The sequence below is a fragment of the Sorghum bicolor genome, chromosome 8 (genome assembly GCF_000003195.3).
Source record: "Sorghum bicolor cultivar BTx623 chromosome 8, Sorghum_bicolor_NCBIv3, whole genome shotgun sequence".
Taxonomy (NCBI): domain Eukaryota; kingdom Viridiplantae; phylum Streptophyta; class Magnoliopsida; order Poales; family Poaceae; genus Sorghum; species Sorghum bicolor.
In genome coordinates, this window is record NC_012877.2 from 31,277,910 (window position 1) to 31,292,109 (window position 14,200).

Here is a 14,200-nt window from a genome sequence, read left to right on the forward strand (position 1 = left end):
AGTTTGGCACTCCTACCTTGCTCTGGAGAGTGCTACAGTCGGTTGGGTATACTGAGCCACCTCAGTATTCTTGGTGAGAGTTGGATAGGACAGGAGAGTTGCAGTGGTTTGCTGTGCAGGGAGTTGTCCCTCCACATGGGGGCAAGCCTGCATGGACAGGGTGGACCTGTAGCTCAGATGGGCAGACTCCTTGGGAAGCAGCTCAGGTTGCAGCCCTGACTATCCTACTCGATATCTGTCAGAGGTGTGGTGATGAGCTGATGGGAGGACCAGCGGCCTCCATTCCCCGTGCTGACCCAGCAGCAGCAGAGTGGAAACAGGCTGACAGTTGTGCTTTGGTTCGAGGCAGGGGAGAGAGGGCTGAGAGTTCTAGTCCTGCTATGAGTGCTATGATGGCTGTGCTCAAGCTGATCAGTTAGCGAGAGGACACCTATGCACAGGTGATGGTGGCTATTCGCCAGGCTCAGGAGATGCAGCGGAAGGCTGAAAAGCATGCTCGCAAGTTTCGCAAGCAAGCTAAACTCCTGGAGCAAGTTCAGAAGGACCGTAATGACTGGGAAGACATTGCGGAGCACCGTAGGCAGCAGTGGGTGAAGGCCATTAGAGAGAGAGATCATAAGCAGGATCAGATGGGTCAGTTAGCTAGAGAGAAGGAGACAGTGCAGGAGCGCTTGGTGCAGATCACTCGTGAGAGGGATACTGCGCTCCGTGTGTCAGAGAACAGGCGCCGTGCATGGGAGATGCACAGGATTCAGTCGCTTAAGCGGGAGAACTATCTGCAGGATCAGATTGAGGCTGGTCTTGTGGAGATTCACCATCTCAACAACTTGCTACACCCTATTCCTCGCCCTATACCCGTGTATCCAGAGGTGGGACCTCAGGTGATAGTGGCCGATGATGATGGTATGGAGGTCGATGGACCAGCAGCGGCTGCACCACCCTTGCACGAGGACGTGGAGGACGAGGAGCTTGAACCAGTTAGCGACGAGGATGGAGAGGCGATCTTCGACACTGACTCGGACGACGAGCCTGGAGTGTAGGGAGTAGTGGGTAGTGTTATGTGAGGATCTTTTGTAGTATGCCAGTCAACCGTGGTGCTTTTGTACCCATGTTGTAATCCAGAACTTTGACCTTGACTCATGGCATGTACTGTGATGGTGTAATAACTTTATGGACCCAATGTGCAAATCTTAACATGTTCGATCTGTTATGACGATGTTTTTCATTGTGGTGCATATTGCGGATATCTCTGTCATGTGTTGGATTGGTGATGTTGTTTTGTGGAATTGAATTATGAGTAAAATACACTGGTGGCCCTTTAACTTGTTAGCCTATGCCACTTTGGTCCATGAACATGCAAACCTGAAAAAGTGACCCCTAAACTTGTCCGTCTGTGCCATTTTGGTCCATGAACTTGCAAACGCGAAAAAGTGCCCCCTAAACTTGTCGACTTGTGCCACCTTGGTCCATGAACATGCAAATACGAAAATAACACCAGCTGCATGGCACTGTTCTGCCACGTCGCCGCCTCTGGTAGGCCATGCATGGCACCCAGCTGATGTCAACACCATAAACAGTGCCATGCATGGCCTACCGGAGGCGGCCACGTGGCATAACAGTGTCATGCAGCTGGTGTTATTTTCGTATTTGCATGTTCATGGACCAAGGTGGCACAGGTCAACAAGTTTATGGGGCACTTTTTTGTGTTTGCAAGTTCATGGACCAAAGTGGCATAGACGGACAAGTTCAGGGGTCACTTTTTCGAGTTTGCAAGTTCATGGACCAAAGTGGCATAGGCTGACAAGTTAAAGGGCCGCCAGTGTATTTTACTCTTGAATTATTGTGCCTTTTCTGTAAAGCTATTCTCTCGAATACTTTTAGGCATAAATATAAGTTCTTCTGCGGCAAATCTTGTCATCATCAATGCTCACTGACTGTATCTTTACAGATGTCTCGCGGCACTCGAGGTGCGGAACAGCGTGCGAACATGAACCCACCCCCTCCTCCTCCACCACCAAATCCAGCTGAGCTGATGCAAATGATGGTGGAAAATCAGAGGATGCTCACTGAGATCATCAATCGGATGGCGAATCAGGGTGGTCGTAATGCACATGAATGGCCAGCTCCTAATCAGTATAGCAATTTCAAGGATTTCATGGATACTAAGCCCCCACCTTTTAGAGAGGCTGAAGAACCCCTTCAAGCTGAGGAATGGCTGAACACGGTGGAACAAAAGTTCTGCTTGCTTCGGCTGACCGAGGGTTTGAAGGCGGAGTATGCAGCTCATCAACTACAAGGACCCGCAGGCATCTGGTTGAATCAGTATCGGGAAGCTCTTCCAGCCGACACTGTGCTTGACTGGAATCTTTTCCGTGATGCTTTTAAGGGACATTTCATTCCTCCTAGTGTCATGGAGATGAAGCATACCGAGTTTATGCAGTTGACTCAGGGCAACAAAACTATGAAGGAGTATTTGCATGCTTTCAATCATTTGTCTAGGTATGCTCGTGAGTTTGTGAACACTGAGGCAAAGAAGATTGCTAGTTTCAAGCGAGGTTTGGGCCCCAAGTTGCTAAAGACTATGGGCCGCACTAAGTGTGCAACTTTTAATGAGTTTGTCAGTGATGCTCTTACCCAAGAGAATTACAACACTGTGTACTCTGCACCCAAGACCCGCAAGAGAGCTTTTGAGGCCGGGGCAGGGTCGTCTCAACCCAAGGCTCCAGTGGCAGCTAAGCCACCGTACCGTGCTCCAACCCCTAACCAGTGGTATCGCCCTCCTGTGAAGAAGAATTAGGTGAAGACGGGTTTCCGCAAGGGGTACTCTATTGCTCTTCCTAGGGGCAACACGGGTCCCAACTATGCCAAGACTCCACCTGCCAACCGTCCGTGCTGGAACTGCAATCAGACCGGGCATTGGCAGAGCAACTGTCCTTACCCGCCAAAGAAGGTCAACCAGGGGAACGTCTGCCAGGGGCGTGTTCACTACACGACCATGGAGGCAATCCCTGCTGGTGAGGTAGTTACGGCTGGTAAGTTTCTAGTTAACCAATGTGATGCACTTGTGCTTTTTGATTCAGGAGCATCGCATTCTTTTGTGAGTTCGGACTTTGTGTCTCAGCATAATCTCAAAGCAAGTACACTTGATAAGGGTAGTTATTGCATTAGTGCTGCTGAGAATGATATTTCTACCAATCAAGTGGTTTTTGGGGCAAACCTGGAAATTGGAGGCCATCAGTTTCTTGCTGATCTGGTTGTCTTACCCGGTGTGGGCATAGATGTAATTCTGGGTATGAATTGGATGAGTGGTAACGGAGTTCTTATCGACACCACCACTCATGTAGTGATGTTTAGAGACCCAAGTACCAGGGAGGCGTTCTTAGAGCAACTTCCTCGAGATATCCATATCCGTAGCACTATGAATGCACTTACAGCTAAGGCCATCCAGGATATTCCGGTGGTATGTGAGTTCCCGGATGTATTTCCTCATGATTTACCTAGGCTTCTTCTAGATCGGGATGTGGAGTTCAAAATTGAATTGATTCCAGGTACCGCTCCTATCTCTAGAAGACCTTATAGAATGCCACCAAATGAGCTAGCTGAACTTAAGACCCAGTTGAATGAGTTATTGAAGAAGGGTCTTATCCGTCCTAGTTCTTCTCCTTGGGGTTGTCCGGCTATCTTTGTGAAGAAGAAGGATCAATCCTTGCGCATGTGTGTGGACTATCGTCCCCTAAATGCGGTGACCATCAAGAATAAATACCCTCTTCCTCGCATTGATATCTTGTTTGATTAGTTGTCTAAAGCTAAGGTATTCTCCAAGATTGATTTGCGATCTGGGTACCATGAGATCAAGATTCGTCCTGAAGATGTGCCTAAGACAGCTTTCTCAACGAGGTATGGGTTGTATGAGTATCTCGTCATGTCCTTCGGTCTTACGAATGCACCTGCTCACTTCATGTATCTCATGAATTCGGTGTTCATGCCCGAATTGGACAAGTTTGTGGTGGTCTTCATTGATGATATCCTAGTATATTCTTGCAATGAAGAGGAGCATGCAGAGCATCTGCGTGTAGTGTAGTCACGTTTGCGTGAGCATCAGCTTTATGCGAAATTCAGCAAATGCGAGTTCTGGCTAAAGAAAGTACCTTTCTTGGGCCATGTCTTATCTGAAGAAGGCATATCGGTGGATCCGGCTAAGGTGCAAGAAGTGCTGGATTGGAAGGTTCCAACTTCGGTACACGAGGTTCGGAGTTTTCTCGGTTTGGCTGGGTATTATCGTTGATTCATTCCAGAATTCTCAAAAATATCCAAGCCGATGACTCGTCTACTTCAGAAAGATGAGAAGTTTGTGTGGACGCCTGAGTGTGAAGAGGCATTCCACAAATTGTGGACATTGCTGACATCAGCTCCTGTCCTAGCTCAGCCTGATATCGAGAAGCCCTTCGATGTCTTCTGCGACGCGTCGGGTATTGGTTTAGGCTGTGTGTTGATGCAGGAATGTCACGTTATCTCGTACGCCTCGCGCCAACTTCGAAAGCATGAAGTCAATTACCCTACTTGTTGACGGTCCTTAAGTACTAAAATTAATAATCAAATAAACATGAAAAAGGATCAATATGAAACAAACATCTAGAATTAGGGTTTTATCTGACAAAATTCCACAAGCTTTGGTGTTTATCTATTACTACAGGGGGTTATCAGAGAATATGGAGAGAAGGCCCACATGTCATGTTTACAACGAGATAATTACGTGCCGTGCAATTTTCCTCAATCTAGAAGAGTCCAGAAGCCACGGGAACGAACGAGAGCACGATCGGGCTCGAGGGCAGGGCGGCCGCCCACCCCCCTTGGGCGCCCGCCCAGGGTTGGAACCCAATCGGGACTCTGCTTCGGGACTACGCTCCACCGACCTAAAGGATCAATCTAAACAACACAATCAATGTCGGTTTGATCTGACGGCCCACATTCTCTTGAAAAGACTATATAACCAAGGCCTACCCCCCTGGAGGAGAGGAGAAGAGAAGAAATCATTATGCAGAGGTAGCCATCAAAGTTAGGGTTTAGAGCTTCTCTCCCACAGAGAATTAGAATTAGCTACTCCCTAATCCTTCAAGTTTAGAGGTTTGATTAGATAGCAATTAGAGAAGTAGAGCACTACGCTCTGGATTCGGATCTTCGGTAATAAAGATTGGTATTATTCATATCTTTCTCTAATTCTTTGTTCTAATTGCATTATGTCTCTAATTATTATGTTCTTAGTTTGCTCTAGTTCTATATTTGATATAGTTCTAATTGATAATGAGTTTATGTATAGGTTTGCAAAGCGCTTAGCTCTTGACGCGAGGGAGTTAGGTGATAGATCACATGTGAGCGTGGTGCTTAGATGTTATTTATCTGCAAATGTATCCTATTGGCCAGGTCGTGTGTTAGTTCGCGATAGTGACAGCTTCGTTGATTCTTATATAGTCCACCCTCCGTTGATAGGACAGGTAGAACCGGTATTGTGGAGTAAGTCATGCGATGCTCTGATTTACTTTATCAATGTTCCTTATACATGAATGAAGAGTCTTTTATGCTATATATGATCTTGTAGATAACTAGAGTAGATTATGACTTAGTAGTTAGTAGATAACTTAGAATCCATTCTCTAGCTAATCCGACATCACCTACATATGTGGAGTAGTCTATTTTCTAATCGCTGTGTTATTTACCCCTTGAACTTATAATTCATTATCATTATCTTTATGGTTTACCCCCTGCTAAAGTAAGTGACTGTGTGATGAGTTTCTCATTAGTAATCATGTTCTTGCAAGTTTATCTCTATTCTATGCCTTGATAGATTTTGCCCCTTACTTTAATTTCATCCCTTGTCTTCTCGAGAAAAATTATAAATAACGATACCTGGAATACTTATCCTGGTGAAATGCTACAATGAGGTGTTTTATCTGTGCGCTTGCGGATGGAATAGATTATTTTCTAGAGAGCCTTTACATTTATAAATACCTTTGTACACTCTGGCACCATGCTGGGGATGACAACCTAGTATCTAAGTGGTGTTAGCTAGTGTCAACAAGCATTTCTGGCGCCGTTGCCGGGGACCAAAAGGGTAACACATAGGAGCGGTAAGGAAAGTCAGGAAATCAGTCAAGGTTATTCATATAAAATATTAGACTAGACTATAGAGAAATAATTGCATAAAAACAGCTACTAAGTGAGAAATCATAACAAGGCACCTCTGCTTTGGCAGGTTCACCCTGTTGTTTTTCTATGTTTATATTTTTATACAGGGTATATCAGGATTGACTTTGGGTACATTCAACTCTTCATCATCAGAACCAAAGCAATCAAGAGAAGAAAGAAGCTAGCTACCAATTGCTGAAGCTATGGCACAGAAGACCCTACAAGAATTCTCTGCTCCAAGCCTTGAGAACATTCCAACTGGTCCAAGATTTGCAGTAGAAGAAGGAATACCTTAGTTTGAGCTCAAGTCAAGCCTCATCAATCTGGTGCAAGCTATACAATTTAGTGGAAAGGCACATGAAGATGCTAGTGCACACTTGCAGAATTTTTTAGAGATTGGGAGCACAATCCACATCAACGGAGTTGACAAAGACGTCATACTGCTTCGCCTTTTTCCATTCTCACTAGAAGGAAAAGCGAGGAAGTGGTTCTACACTCATCAAGATAACATCAACAACTGGACGAACTTGTCAGATGCCTTTCTATCAAAGTTTTTCCCTATAGGCAAAACAAATGCCTTAAGAGGAAATATTGTCAGTTTCCAACAACAGAAGACAGAATCCATTTCAGAAGCATGGGAGTGTTTTCAAGGATACATTTCAGATTGTCCTCACCATGGAATGGCCACATGGTTACTTATGCAGACCTTCTACCATGGATTAACCCAGAAGGCTCGTGAGTGCCTAGATGCATCTGCTAAAGGATCATTCTTGGAGCTTACAACTAGAAAAGCAGAGATACTTTTGGATAAGATAGCAGAAAATCAAAGCTGGTTCCAAGATAAAGCTCAACAATGTCATCAAACTGAAGAAATACCAGAAGAAGTTAATGCATTATCAAGTAAGATGGAAAATTTGCTCCATTGGATTGACCAGATGGCCAAGTTCAAAGAAGAATAAAGGGTCATTGAGACAGCATACAAATATCAACCAACTTCGAGTCAACCCAATAGCAAAGGTATGAATTCAGGTAATACTGTCAAGCAACTTTCATTATAAGAGACAATTGCTCAACAAACCAAAATTAATGATGAAGTTAAACAAAGGCTAGATACAAATGAATCATCTCTAAAAGATATACACAATAAAATAGATTTTCTACTAACTGCCTTTGATGAGCAAAACACTCTTAATAAAAGGGTGAGAGCTTAAATTAATAAAGATAACTACTGCACTACCTGTTGCTACTAACATTGAGCAGGTAAAGGGAATAATAACTAACCTAGAGGGAGGCAAAGCCACCAGAGATCCCCCATACCCAAAAGAGAAACAAAGAACATCAGCACCAGTGCAACCAGCAGTGATAGAAGAAGAAAGCCCAGTTGAAGCAGGAGATCTGCTACAACCACCAAGAACTGGAGAAATGAGGAAAGATTTTTACGACACCAACTATTTGCCATTTCCCAGAAGAAACAGAGGACTGCAGTCGTATGAGCAGTTTGGTAAGTTTGTAGAGGTAATTCAGAAATTATATGTCAACATACCTCTGCTCGATGCCATACAGGTACCTACATATGCAAAATACATCAGAGATATTCTTAACAAGAAGAGACCACTGCCCACCACTGAGGTTATCAAGCTGACGGAAGAATGTAGTGCGGCCATCCTCAATAAGCCACCAAAGAAGAAGGAAGATCCCAGATGTCCCACTATTGACTGCTCGATCGGAAACCAACACTTCAACAATGCACTTTGTGATCTCAGAGCAAGTGTCAGTGTGAAGCCTGCATCAGTCTACAAAAAGCTTGAGCATGCGACCCTAGAACCAACATCAATGTGCCTACAACTAGCGGATCAATCGGTTCGACACCCGTTGGGCATCTCCGAGAACATTCCAGTCAAGATCAGAGATTTCCTTGTGCCAGTAGACATCATAGTACTGGACATGAGTCCTGACTCAAAAGTGTCCATCATCCTTGGAAGGCCATTTATGAGCACTGCCAATGCCCACATTGATGTCGGGAAGGGAGAAATCAAGTTCAACATAAACGGTCAAGAAGAACATTTCACATTCAAACCCAGACCAGAGAGAGACTCTGCAGTGAAGGAAGTTCATGAAGAACCACTAGAGACACCATCTCCGGAGGAAGGTAACTCAGAAGATTAAAAGATTTGGAGGTCCAGCTTGGGGGACCTGAAAATCCCAAACCCTCACCGGGAGGTAAATCGGTATTTATCCACATTATTAATTTTCTCATATTTAAATTCTTGCATAATTAATTCTTGCATTAGTCATATATATTCATAGCATTATTATAATAATCAAAAGCCCCATATAAATAATATTCATGGTGTGTAACAACCCATATTTATTAATTATTGTGGAGGCACAAAAAATATTTTCCATTATCATTTTAATTTTAAATTCTCATAGATTTTCCTGCATTATATTTAATTATATTAATCTTCTAGAAGCATGACCCACACTCCTTGGGTCCCACATGTCATACACTTCACCTCACATACATCCCATCACATAATTTCATCCACCAACATATCTCCACTAACATCTTTCCACCGTCCAACCACCACCAACACAATATTATTCTGCGTGAGATCAAAGCAAGGAAGCAAGTGGAGGAGGCACACCCAGGATGGACACCAGGGGTGGGCGCCCGCCCACCTACCCAGGGCGCCCGCCCTGTCCCCTGCTCAGCTTATAAAAGGCCACCTCCAGCTCCCCTTCTCTTCACACACACATTTCAGAAAACCTTGCAAGCTCGTAGTTCTCGGTTTCCAGAGAATAGCTCTGAGTGTAAGAAGGTTGGGAGTTCTTTTGAGAAAGTGATTATCACCTAGCAAGTAGTGATCTCGTTGTCTAAACAGAAGTAAAAGTTGTTTAGGGAGGCTCTACCAAAATAGAAATTTGTCTTGAACGATTAACCCCTGTACTACTGATATTCCGGACAACTGACCACTAACATTTTCTCTCACATTTTCCACTAGTTGTGTTTTTGCCAACTTTTGTTTGCAGGATGTTTAAAAATGTGAGGAATGCAGGGAAGGCTCTCAAGCACATTGGTACAAGGAGTTCATCCCGACACTCCTCACAGCCATCAGAGATGAGCGTCGACCCGACGCTCACACAAGCTCCGTCATCTTCATCAGGTCAGCAAGTCAAGGTCCTTCTCAAGATAGGAGACCTTGGATTGAAGACCCGAAGGGAGAAAGAAGTATATCAGCAACTGAAGAACAAAGATTTCATTCACACCCCTACTCTTGATCCAATCTTACTACAAGAAACAGGTATGGACATTGAATTTGACTTAATTTTCCAGATGTTAGGTTGGACAATTTTTTGGAACATAACTGAGCTGGGTTCTTGTCTTCTCACCCTCGCATTTCTTTGCACCTTACAATATTATGAGGGGGGAATTGTTTTTCGGATGTTCAAACAGGAAAATATGTTGTCTTGGAGAGAGCTGAGCGACCATCTTGGTTTCTCTTCAAGATGCATCCTGAACATTGACTCCGATTTACCTAATTTTGAGAGACACTAGTTTTGAAGAGAAATATCTAGAGATAATTTTTATAGCCAAGCCCGAACCAGTGACATGGAACACCCCACTCTTAGGATGTTCCACAAATGGCTTGGGTACAATCTTTTCTATCGCGATGATATTAGGAAAGTAAGAGTAGGAGATTTACAACTTTTATATGCTGCTATTAGTAAAGTACCCACTTCACCTATTACACTATTAGTTTCTCATTGGCTTAGTGTACCTAGTCTTCAGGGACTAGTAGGATGTACTTCACTTATCACTCGTCTAGCCTTTAATCTTCACTTACTAGAAAACTCATCGTTGGACTTCATAGATGAGTTAAGAATTTATCATGGCTATGACACGTTTAGACAAGCTCGGATGTTAAAGAAAGAGGGGAATGTAATGTATATGCTATATGATGATAAAGGCAAGATTCGGTTACCTAACCTGAACCTTGGCCTCTACGTTGTGCAAAACTTTTTGATTGAGATTGCAGCAACACCAGTGAACCAGAGAACTCCACCGCGAGTTGCATCTGAAAGGATGACCACTCACCGAGAACGCACCTGGTATGGAGCTAACCCTGGACCAGAAGAAGCAGCGCACCTGCATTATTGCGATTACAACCCCCGAGTCCTTCGAGACCCATGGGTTCGTCATGCGCAACCACAAGAGCCAACATAAGAGACATGGCCGGAGAGCCAAGATCACCAGTGGACAAACCCGCCTTTTCATACGGGCAGGTACTCCACTGATCCATATGGAGCTTCAGGATCTAGACCTCCGCCCCAATTTGATGCAGGACGATACTCCGATGCCTCCTACGCTTTCACGAATGACTACTATCAAGAGGCCGGTGCTTTCTTCACTCGTACCGACAACACCCTCCTCGACATCCAGAACACGCAAGCAGAACATGGAAGACTCCTAGAAGAGCAACAAAAATGGAACCAGGACCATGCCGCTGCAGTACAAGAGCTGAGACAAGATACAACAACAATGAACGACAACATCACAACCATGATGTGGTTCTGGAACATCGGGTAAGACCGACGTTAACATCCAGCTTGGGGGAGTTCCTCCCCAATTTATCAAGTAAGTTTTTATTTGCTCTTCTTATTTATTCTTTTCTATTTTAGTATTTTATCTTAAAAGGAAAAACTTAGAAAACCAAATAAATATTTTCTTGCTTTAATTTACTACACTTTATAAACATGAAAACAAAATAAAAAGAGTGTGTAGATAAGTGTGCTTTAATTTTATCTGTTAAGTGTTAATCTCTAGAAAAAACAAAAAGACCAAAAAGATGCATGATGGAAATGATGAATAGTTGCTCTGATTGCTTACTTTCAAGTACCTAGCTTTTATATTAGAGTTCTTCCAATAATTACTAAAACTGAAATTACTATCTCTAGGAAGCATAAAACTAAAGTCTAGGTAAGAGAAAGGCATAATACAAAGTTTGAGCTGCTATTTATCTTGTTCCTACTACACTAAGTTCTGGAAATTTATTTTGGAAACTTGCAAATCACATGATGAGTTCCTAGCATACAAAACTACCTACCACAACCATACTTGCTATAACATCTTTTACTATATTTACATTGAGTTTGATCGAGCTGTGTAGACCCTTAGGAGCTTTTCATGTGGTTAAATTAAGATATTCACTTGCACACATCTACTACACCATTCATCACCAATCATTAAAATTGCTAAAAATATTATCACTCACTGTCCCGAATATTGTTATTCTCTCTCTCTAAAAAGACTCAATGCAGAAGAGGCATGGGTTATGCAAAAATATGCGAGGAAATAAAAAGGGGCAAGTGCCCGGAACCTCAAAAAAGAAAGAAAAAGAGTGAGACAAGAGGTAAAAATGGACAAGTGTCTGAAGTAGAATTAGGGGTACAAAGATGCCCACTTGAGCGGAAAAAATGGACAAGTGTCCGACAGTAGAATTAGGGGTATCTACTACCCACCTGAAAAAAAAGATAGCCCATGTTCTCCCAAGGCAAAGATCAGAGAAGAGGAGAGATAGCAATGTGAGGAGCAATGAGAAGTAAGTTTTATCATCACTTATACATTTTCACCATCACTATCATTTACTCCATCACACATGCACATCTTGATTTAATTATATGCTGAGTTCCTTTGGATCCATAGCTCGATTAGACAACATATGTATGAGCTGTTTTTCACTCCTATGAGCTCCACTTAAATATTCCATTAGCTATAGGTAAGTGACATTATGGTAAGGATCCACAAATATCACATATAGAGAGACTTGAGAGATCATTGCTGGGAACTCTGAGTTTTATTTTGAAAACTTATGAAAAACTCTGAAACAAAGGTGAAGTATAGACAGGAGGGATAGTGCTTGACTTAACTATTTTGTCTTTCGATTACTTAAGATTTAAATGCAGGTACTAAACTCCATAACACTTGACTCTAATCTGGAAGAATTTTATAAAAGCATGTGTGCCTGTCAAGAAAGAAAACATCGAAGCAACTTCTGATTCGTCTAAGTTTAGCTATTTGCTCAGGGACGAGCAAAGGGTAAGCTTGGGGGAGTTTGTTGACGGTCCTTAAGTACTAAAATTAATAATCAAATAAACATGAAAAAGGATCAATATGAAACAAACATCTAGAATTAGGGTTTTATCTGACTGAATTCCACGAGCTTTGGTGTTTATCTATTTTTGCAGGGGGTTATCAGAAAATATGGAGAGAAGGCCCACATGTCATGTTTACAACGAGATAATTATGTGCCGCGCAATTTTCCTCAATCTAGAAGAGTCCAGAAGCCACGGGAATGAATGAGAGCACGATCGGGCTCGGGGGCAGGGCGGCCGCCCACCCCCCTTGGGCGCCCGCCCAGGGTTGGAACCCAATCGGGACTCTGCTTCGGGACTACGCTCCACCGACCTAAAGGATCAATCTAAACCACACAATCAATGTCGATTTGATCTGACAGCCCACATTCACTTGAAAAGACTATATAACCAAGGCCTACCCCCTTGGAGGAGAGGAGAAGAGAAGAAATCATTATGCAGAGGTACCCATCAAAGTTAGGGTTTAGAGCTTCTCTCCTATAGAGAATTAGAATTAGCTACTCCCTAATCCTTCAAGTTTAGAGGTTTGATTAGATAGCAATTAGAGAAGTAGAGCACTATGCTCTGGATTCGGATCTTCGGTAATAAAGATTGGTATTATTCATATCTTTCTCTAATTCTTTGTTCTAATTGCATTATGTCTCTAATTATTATGTTCTTAGTTTGCTCTAGTTCTATATTTGATATAGTTCTAATTGATAATGAGTTTATGTATAAGTTTGCAAAGCGCTTAGCTCTTGACGCGAGGGAGTTAGGTGATAGATCACATGTGAGCGTGGTGCTTAGATGTTATTTATCTGCAAATGTATCCTATTGGCCGGGTCGTGTGGTAGTTCGCGATAGTGACAGCTTCGTTGATTCTTATATAGTCCACCCTCCGTTGATAGGACAGGCAGAACCGGTATTGTGGAGTAAGTCATGCGATGCTCTGATTTACTTTATCAATGTTCCTTATACATGAATGAAGAGTCTTTTATGCTATATATGATCTTGTAGATAACTATAGTAGATTATGACTTAGTAGTTAGTAGATAACTTAGAATCCATTCTCTAGCTAATCCGACATCACCTACATATGAGGAGTAGTCTATTTTCTAATCGCTATGTTATTTACCCCTTGAACTTATAATTCATTATCATTATCTTTATGGTTTACCCCCTGCTAAAGTAAGTGACTGTGTGATGAGTTTCTCATTAGTAATCATGTTCTTGCAAGTTTATCTCTAGTCTATGCCTTGATAGATTTTGCCCCTTACTTTAATTTCATCCCTTGTCTTCTCGAGCAAAATTATAAATAACGATACTTGGAATACTTATCCTGGTGAAATGCTACAATGAGGTGTTTTATCTGTGCGCTTGCAGATAGAATAGATTATTTTCTAGAGAGCCTTTACATTTATAAATACCTTTGTACACTCTGGCACCATGCTGGGGATGACAACCTAGTATCTAAGTGGTGTTAGCTAGTGTCAACACTACTCATGACTTAGAATTGGCAGCAGTTGTTCATGCTTTGAAAATCTGGAGGCACTATTTGCTGGGTAATCTGTGTAATATCTACACTAATCATAAGAGCCTCAAGTACATCTTCACTCAACCTGAATTGAACATGCGGCAGCGAAGGTGGCTTGAGTTGATTAAAGATTACAATCTACAAGTACACTATCATCCGGACAAGGCAAACATGGTTGCGGATGCTTTGAGTCGGAAAGCGCACTGTCACTCAATCCAAGTGGAAGATTCGTTGTTGTCACATCTTATGCATCCACTTGTGCTCAACCAAATTTCTCTGGAGAGTACTCTTCGCAATCGAGTCATTGAATTGCAGCAAACAGATGTAGGCATCCACCAGATAAAGAGG